A 9,395-nucleotide genomic window follows, 5' to 3' on the forward strand; every position below is an offset into this window, starting at 1 on the left:
TATTAGTGTGCGTGGAAACATACTGAGTGCGTTTTCATGTACAATAATAATTTGATGTTAAACTGACCAAATTCAGCACTTGGTAAAGAAAGCCTTCCTCTTGTGAACGAATTGATTGAGTTTGGAAAAACTGAACGTTTGTATCTTATAGTTTTACTGTACATACTGTATATGTCCGAACTCAGAATCAAATAGTCTTGGCAAAGATAAGAATGTTCTTTTGGATCAGCAGTTTTGTTGCATTTATCAAGAGTTCCATCAGTAGCTTGATTTCAGATGTGTCCATGGAAACAGGATTATCAGGGAAATCGTTCTTCTAGCATGTCAACGTTTAAAATGAACTATTATATTAACATATCTACAACAATCGCATTATTGTGTGCATGTAACCGTGCTCAGTAATGTCTCTACCTCCCGCCTGCATTCCATCTTTGACAACATGTATTTCCATCGTTAGAGCGGTCACTTGATTATCTTGTCAATATAATAGAAAGTCTTTGGTTTAGTTTAGTAAATGTGTCCGGGCCTTTTCACGCCGCCATTTCACAAAACGGAATCTCCGCGCGCCTCGTCTCCGTTGGCCCAATGCGCAAGTGCGAAATATACGACCATTCATGGGAGTTGTAGTCCTGTAGCAGAGTTTGAGAGTCCTTTTAAGAGCTCAGTGTCTGTTTGTCTGGCTGTTTTAAAATATTTCTACTGAAATTCCCCCAAAAATTCCCCAAAACTCACTTCCTCAAGAGAATGGTGATGAGGAGATTATACACACACACACATACACACTTAGAGTTGTGCCACACTATATATCCTGTCAGTGAGGCATATGGGGCGTGTACAATATTCATACTGTATGATTCAAAATAGGCACAGAATACTTAATACTTGTGATACTTATGGCATGAGATGGTGTCTTCCTCATCATGGCTGTGGCTTCAAATCATTATGGCTCTACCCCATGCTACATTATGGAGACGTCATTTATAGATCGACAGGTAAGGGTGCTCTCGAGCGGCTAGATGTTCTTTACTATTCGGCCATCAGATTTGCCACCAATGCTCCTTATAGGACACATCACTGCACTCTGTACTCCTCTGTAAACTGGTCATCTCTGTATTCCCGTCGCAAGACCCACTGGTTGATGCTTATTAATAAAACCCTCTTAGTCCTCACTCCCCCCTATCTGAGAGATCTACTGCAGACCTCATCCTCCACATACAACACATACAACACCCGTTCTGCCAGTCACATTCTATTAAAGGTCCCCAAAGCACACATCCCTGGGTCGCTCCTCTTTTCAGTTCGCTGTGACTGGAACGAGCTGCAACAAACACTCAAACTGGACAGTTTTATCTCCATCTCTTCATTCAAAGACTCAATCATGCACTCTTACTGACAGTTGTGTCTGCTATGTGTGATGTATTGTTGTCTCTACCTTCTTGCCCTTTGTGCTGTTGTCTGTGTCCAATAATGTTTGTACCATGTTTGTGCTACTACCATGTTGTGTTGCTACCATGTTGTGTTGCTACCATGTTGTGTTGCTACCATGTTGTGTTGCTACCATGTTGTGTTGCTACCATGTTGTGTTGCTGCCATGTTGTGTTGCTACCATGTTGTGTTGCTACCATGTTGTGGTGCTACCATGTTGTGTTGCTACCATGTTGTGTTGCTGCCATGTTGTGTTGCTACCATGTTGTGTTGCTACCATGTTGTGTTGCTACCATGTTGTTGTTATGTTGTGTACCATGTTGAATTGCTACCATGTTGTGTTGCTACCATGTTGTGTTGCTACCATGTTGTGTTGCTACCATGTTGTTGTTATGTTGTGTTGCTACCATGTTGTGTTGCTACCATGTTTGTTGCTTATGTTGTGTTGCTACCATGTTGTGTTGCTACCATGTTGTGTTGTACCATGTTGTGTTGCTACCATGTTGTGTTGTTGTTGTGTTGCTACCATGTTGTTGTTATGTTGTGTTGCTACCATGTTGTGTGCTACCATGTTGTGTTGCTACCGTGTGGTTGTTTGCTACCATGTTGTTGTTATGTTGTGTTGCTGCCATGTTGTGTTGCTACCATGTTGTGTTGCTACCATGTTGTGTTGCTGCCATGTTGTTGCTACCATGTTGTTGTTGCTACCATGTTGTGTTGCTGCCATGTTGTGTTGCTACCATGTTGTGTTGCTACCATGTTGTGTTGCTACCATGTTGTGTTGCTGCCATGTTGTGTTGCTACCATGTTGTGGTGCTACCATGTTGTGGTGCTACCATGTTGTGGTGCTACCATGTTGTGTTGCTACCATGTTGTGTTGCTGCTACCATGTTGTTGTGCTACCATGTTGTGTTGCTACCATGTTGTGTTGCTACCATGTTGTTGTTATGTTGTGTTGCTACCATGTTGAATTGCTACCATGTTGTTGTTATGTTGTGTTGCTGCCATGTTGTGTTGCTACCATGTTGTGAATGCTACCATGTTGTTATGTTGTGTTGCTGCCATGTTGTTGCTGCCATGTTGTGTTGCTACCATGCTGTGTTGCTGCCATGTTGCTCCTTATGTTGTGTTGCTGCCATGTTGTTGGGTATGTTGTGTTGCTGCCATGTTGTGTTGCTACCATGTTGCTACCATGTTGTGTTGCTGCCATGTTGTGTTGCTACCATGTTGTGGTGCTACCATGTTGTGCTGCTACCATGTTGTGTTGCTACCATGTTGCTATGTTGTTGTCTTAGGTCTCTCTTTATGTAGTGTTGTGTTGTCATGTGCTGCTACCATGTTGAATTGCTACCATGTTGTTGTTATGTTGTGATGCTACCATGTTGTTGTTATGTTGTGTTGCTACCATGCTGTGTTGTCATGTGTTGCTGCCTTGCTATGTTGTTGTCTTTAGGTCTCTCTTTATGTTGTGTTGTCTCTCTTGGCGTGATGTGTGTTTGGTCCTATATTTATATTGTATTTATTTGTTATTTTTTATCCCATCCCCTGTCCACGCAGGAGGCCTTTTAGTAGGCAGTCATTGTAAATAAGAATTTGTTCTTTACTGACTTGCCTAGTTAAATTAAGGTCAAATAAAAAATCATACAAAATGAAAATAGCTAGGCTCCAGGGACTGAGGGTAGAATGGCTCCAGGGACTGAGGGTAGAATGGCTCCAGGGACTGAGGGTGGAATGGCTCCAGGGACTGAGGGTAGAATGGCTCCAGGGACTGAGGGTAGAATGGCTCCAGGGACTGAGGGTAGAATGGCTCCAGGGACTGAGGGTAGAATGGCTCCAGGGACTGAGGGTAGAATGGCTCCAGGGACTGAGGGTAGAATGGCTCCAGGGACTGAGGGTAGAATGGCTCCAGGGACTGAGGGTAGAATGGCTCCAGGGACTGAGGGTAGAATGGCTCCAGGGACTGAGGGTAGAATGGCTCCAGGGACTGAGGGTAGAATGGCTCCAGGGACTGAGGGTAGAATGGCTCCAGGGACTGAGGGTAGAATGGCTCCAGGGACTGAGGGTAGAATGGCTCCAGAGCAGCAGTAGACCAGGCTGCAGTAGACAAGACTGCAGTAGGCCAGGCTGCAGTAGGCCAGGCTGCAGTAGACCAGGCTGCAGTAGACAAGGCTGCAGTAGACCATGGCTGCAGTAGGCCAGGCTGCAGTAGACCAGGCTGCAGTAAACCAGGCTGCAGTAAACCAGGCAGCAGTAGGCCATGGCCGCAGTAGACCAGGCTGCAGTAGACCAAGCTGCAGTAGGCCATGGCTGCAGTAGGCAATTGCTGCAGTAGACCAGGCAGCAGTAGAACAGGCTGCATTAGGTCATGGCTGCAGTAGACCAGGCTGCAGTAGGCCAGGCTGCAGTAGGCCTGGCTGCAGACTAGAGAGGCTCCAGGGACTAGGGAGTAGAACCATGAATGGTGCAGAGTTGTAAAGCAGAGCAGATGGCTGGTCTCCAAGCTCCCAGGATTCTCCAGTCCAGTGCCAGGGCCTTGCCAAGGCAGGAACAGGTGCTGGAGAAAAGGAGGAAGTGAGCTGGGGGCTCTAGAGGCCCTTGACCAGGGGAAACTTCAGCCCGGAGCAGCTGGTCTGGCCAGGAGAAAATACAGTAGGCCGGGGAGCCTTGGGTTGGTTGGGCTGCTAGAAAGAGAAAGCTGTTCCAACGGGGAGAGAACAGGGACAAAAAGGTCATTGAGGAGAATTCAAGGTAAATATAAAATGTAAGGTGCATGAAGCAGAGAGGACCTATAAAATAATTTTACAGTGGAGTGAAATGCATGCTGGGAAGCCATCTACCATGGGTCAGTGGAGTGAAATGCATGCTGGGGGAAGCCATCTACCATGGGTCCGTGGAGTGAAATGCATGCTGGGAAGCCATCTACCATGGGTCAGTGGAGTGAAATGCATGCTGGGTCAGTGGGGGAAGCCATCTACCATGGGTCCGTGGAGTGAAATGCATGCTGGGGAAGCCAACTACCATGGGTCAGTGGAGTGAAATGCATGCTGGGGGAAGCCATCTACCATGGGTCAGTGGAGTGAAATGCATGGTGAGAAGCCATCTACCATGGGTCAGTGGAGTGAAATGCATGGTGAGAAGCCATCTACCATTGGTCAGTGGAGTGAAATGCATGCTGGGGTAAGCCAACTACCATGGGTCAGTGGAGTGAAATGCATGCTGGGGGAAGCCAACTACCATGGGTCAGTGGAGTGAAATGCATGCTGGGGGAGCCAACTACCATGAGTCAGTGGAGTGAAATGCATGCTGGGAAGCCATCTACCATGGGTCAGTGGAGTGAAATGCATGCTGGGGGAAGCCATCTACCATGGGTCAGTGGAGTGAAATGCATGCTGGGGGAAGCCATCTACCATGGGTCAGTGGAGTGAAATGCATGCTGGGGGAAGCCATCTACCATGGGTCAGTGGAGTGAAATGCATGGGAAGCCATCTACCATGGGTCTGTGGAGTGAAATGCATGCTGGGGGAAGCCATCTACCATGGGTCAGTGGAGTGAAATGCATGCTGGGAAGCCATCTACCATGGGTCAGTGGAGTGAAATGCATGCTGGGGGAAGCCATCTACCATGGGTCAGTGGAGTGAAATGCATGCTGGGGAAGCCATCTACCATGGGTCAGTGGAGTGAAATGCATGCTGGGGAAGCCATCTACCATGGGTCAGTGGAGTGAAATGCATGCTGGGAAGCCATCTACCATGGGTCTGTGGAGTGAAATGCATGCTGGGGGAAGCCATCTACCATTGGTCAGTGGAGTGAAGTGCATGCTGGGGGAAGCCATCTACCATGGGTCAGTGGAGTGAAATGCATGGTGAGAAGCCATCTACCATTGGTCAGTGGAGTGAAATGCATGGTGAGAAGCCATCTACCATGGGTCAGTGGAGGAAATCATGTGGGGGAAGCCAACTACCATGGGTCAGTGGAGTGAAATGCATGCTCAGTGGGGAAGCCATCTACCATGGGTCAGTGGAGTGAAATGCATGCTGGGAAGCCATCTACCATGGGTCAGTGGAGTGAAATGCATGCTGGGAAGCCATCTACCATGTGTCCGTGGAGTGAAATGCATGCTGGGAAGCCATCTACCATGGGTCCGTGGGTGAAATGCATGCTGGGGAAGCCATCTACCATGGGTCAGTGGAGTGAAATGCATGCTGGGAAGCCATCTACCATGGGTCAGTGGAGTGAAATGCATGCTGGGGGAAGCCATCTACCATGGGTCAGTGGAGTGAAAAATGCATGCTGGGAAGCCATCTACCATGGGTCAGTGGAGTGAAATGCATGCTGGGAAGCCATCTACCATGGGTCAGTGGAGTGAAATGCATGCTGGGAAGCCATCTACCATGGGTCCGTGGAGTGAAATGCATGCTGGGAAGCCATCTACCATGGGTCCGTGGAGTGAAATGCATGCTGGGAAGCCATCTACCATGGGTCCGTGGAGTGAAATGCATGCTGGGAAGCCATCTACCATGGGTCCGTGGAGTGAAATGCATGCTGGGAAGCCATCTACCATGGGTCCGTGGAGTGAAATGCATGCTGGGAAGCCATCTACCATGGGTCCGTGGAGTGAAATGCATGCTGGGAAGCCATCTACCATGGGTCCTAGCTTGCTGCATTATGTTTTAATTTGCCGGTTTACTTTTCAACTTGATAATGATTTTCATTTGTCGTACCGGTATTCAGAGCACCAGTGAAGTGCATTAGGTTCAGTCATCCATAGGGGGCCTTGGTAGGCTATTCTCCAGCCCAGGGAGGAGGGGCGTAGATGGGGTAACAAAAGGAGGCCCTCTGCCTGCCTGCTGGGTGGAGGAGATCACCAGCCAGGCTGACAAAATGGAGGGGCCCTACTGGGCACTGTGGGGGAACCACTTCTATAGGCAGGTTAAGAGTTATACACACACACACACACACACACACACAGGTTCAGCCAATAGGCATGGTAGGGTAGCTGACAGGATCAATAGATGTCAGATGGAGACTTCAGAGCTGTTAGAATCACAGGCTTGTTATTCCCTGGATAGACAGAGACTGGTTAGAATCACAGGCTTGTTATTCCCTGGACAGACAGAGACTGGTTAGAATCACAGGCTTGTTATTCCCTGGACAGACAGAGACTGGTTAGAATCACAGGCTTGTTATTCCCTGGACAGACAGAGACTGGTTAGAATCACAGGCTTGTTGTTTCCCTGGACAGACAGAGACTGGTTAGAATCACAGGCTTGTTGTTTCCCTGGACAGACAGAGACTGGTTAGAATCACAGGCTTGTTGTTTCTCTGGACAGACAGAGTTTTGATCACTACGAGAGGATGTCAGACCCCGGTGATTATTGCCGATGAGCTTCTGATTCCAACACGGTGTCACGAATCCCGCCGAAGATGGTTCCTCTTCCTGTTCGGGTGGCGCTCGGCGTTCGTCGTCGCCGGCCTACTAGCTGCCACCGATCCCCTTTTCTGTCTCAGTTAGTTTTGTCTGATTAGTTTCACCTGTTTGTTGTTTGGGTTTTGTTTTGGGGCTATTTAAACCCTGCTTTTGTGCGGGCTTGTTTTTCTGTTCCATGGTGTGTGGATTTATGTGGATTCCTTTTTCCGGAAGGTTCCGTCCTGCTTGTTGTTTGTTATTTATGCGCCCTTGTGTTTGGCGTGACTCTGTTCCTGGAATAAAGACCCACGTTTGAACTCTGCTCTCTGCGCCCGACTCCTCCACCCACAACTCCTAGAAGCCGTGACACACGGCCTCAGTACGTCAGGACAAGGACAAGACGCGTTCAACCACATGTCTGTTATGTCACAGCTTTCTTCAAGAAGAATTGAAATGGGAGATAATTTACAGCTAAATCTGGTACAATATTTAGGATATACAGCTTTTTTAAAAATGTTAAACCATATAATTCCATGTAAAATATTAGAATGAATAATAGTGAACTAAAGCATCTCTATGCTTTATTACACACTCGCTGTTTGGCTCATAGAAAACATCCTCATACACAGCCCTTTAGTTGTGTTCTTGATTATATCCACAGGTCTTAATTATAATTCCTGTAGCAGCCATCTCTAATAGCTGGTCTGCTCTCATCGTGACATAGCTGCTACATCCAAAATGGCCACCCTATTCACTATACAGCGCACTACTTTGGATCCAGGGCGCATAGGGCTCTGGTTAACATCAGGTGCACTATGTAGCGAATAGCAGGGTTCGGTTTGGGACGCGTGTCATATTTAAATGTCAATCAGGCGCTATGCAGATCACTGAAGCAGTAATTACACCCAATTAGTTAGCAGCGTTATACAGTAATTACTAGAGTGACAAATTAATTTCATGACTCAACACAAATCACCATTATCAAAAGAAATGAGAACTACAATGCTAACTGTGGAATTAGATATATATTTCTCTACTAGGAAAATAAATGCTAACTGATGAATTAGGGAGCTAACTAGTGACCGGGAAGGGGTACTAACTAGTGACAGGGAAGGGCACTAACTAGTGAGAGGGAAGGAAGCTAACTAGTGAGAGGGAAGGGTGCTAACTAGTGACCGGGAAGGGGTACTAACTAGTGACAGGGAAGGGCACTAACTAGTGAGAGGGAAGGGGTACTAACTAGTGACAGGGAAGGGCACTAACTAGTGAGAGGGAAGGAAGCTAACTAGTGAGAGGGAAGGGTACTGACTAGTGACAGGGAAGGGTACTAACTAGTGGCAGGGAAGGGTACTAACTAGTGAGAGGGAAGGGTACTAACTAGTGACAGGGAAGGGTACTGACTAGTGACAGGGAAGGGTACTAACTAGTGGCAGGGAAGGGTGCTAACTAGTGACAGGGAGGGTACTAACTAGTGACAGGGAAGGGTACTAATTAGTGTCAAGGAAGAGTACTAACTAGTGACAGGGAAACTAGTGACAGGGAAGGGTACTGACTAGTGACAGGGAAGGGTACTGACTAGTGACAGGGAAGGGTACTAACTAGTGACAGGGAAGGGTACTAACTAGTGACAGGGAAGGGTACTGACTAGTGACAGGGAAGGGTGCTAACTAGTGACAGGGAAGGGTACTAACTAGTGGCAGGGAAGAGTACTAACTAGTGACAGAGAAGGGTACTAACTAGTGAGAGGGAAGGGTACTGACTAGTGACAGGGAAGGGTACTAACTAGTGGCAGGGAAGGGTGCTAACTAGTGACAGGGAAGGGTACTAACTAGTGACAGGGAAGGGTACTAATTAGTGTCAAGGAAGAGTACTAACTAGTGACAGGGAAGGGTACTGACTAGTGACAGGGAAGGGTACTGACTAGTGACAGGGAAGGGTACTAACTAGTGACAGGGAAGGGTACTGACTAGTGACAGGGAAGGGTGCTAACTAGTGACAGGGAAGGGTACTAACTAGTGGCAGGGAAGAGTACTAACTAGTGACAGAGAAGGGTACTAACTAGTGAGAGGGAAGGGTACTAACTAGTGAGAGGGAAGGGTACTAACTAGTGACAGGGAAGGGTGCTAACTAGTGACAGGGAAGGGTACTGACTAGTGACAGGGAAGGGTGCTAACTAGTGAGAGGGAAAGGTACTAACTAGTGACAGGGAAGGGTACTGACTAGTGACAGGGAAGGGTACTAACTAGTGACAGGGAAGGGTACTGACTAGTGACAGGGAAGGGTGCTAACTAGTGACAGGGAAGGGTACTAACTAGTGGCAGGGAAGAGTACTAACTAGTGGTACTAACTAGTGAGAGGGAAGGGTACTAACTAGTGAGAGGGAAGGGTACTAACTAGTGACAGGGAAGGGTGCTAACTAGTGACAGGGAAGGGTACTGACTAGTGACAGGGAAGGGTGCTAACTAGTGAGAGGGAAAGGTACTAACTAGTGACAGGGAAGGGTACTGACTAGTGACAGGGAAGGGTGCTAACTAGTGACAGGGAAGGGTACTAACTAGTGGCA

The sequence above is a fragment of the Oncorhynchus tshawytscha genome, unplaced genomic scaffold (assembly GCF_018296145.1).
Source record: "Oncorhynchus tshawytscha isolate Ot180627B unplaced genomic scaffold, Otsh_v2.0 Un_contig_7101_pilon_pilon, whole genome shotgun sequence".
In the NCBI taxonomy this organism is placed as follows: Eukaryota; Metazoa; Chordata; class Actinopteri; order Salmoniformes; family Salmonidae; genus Oncorhynchus; species Oncorhynchus tshawytscha.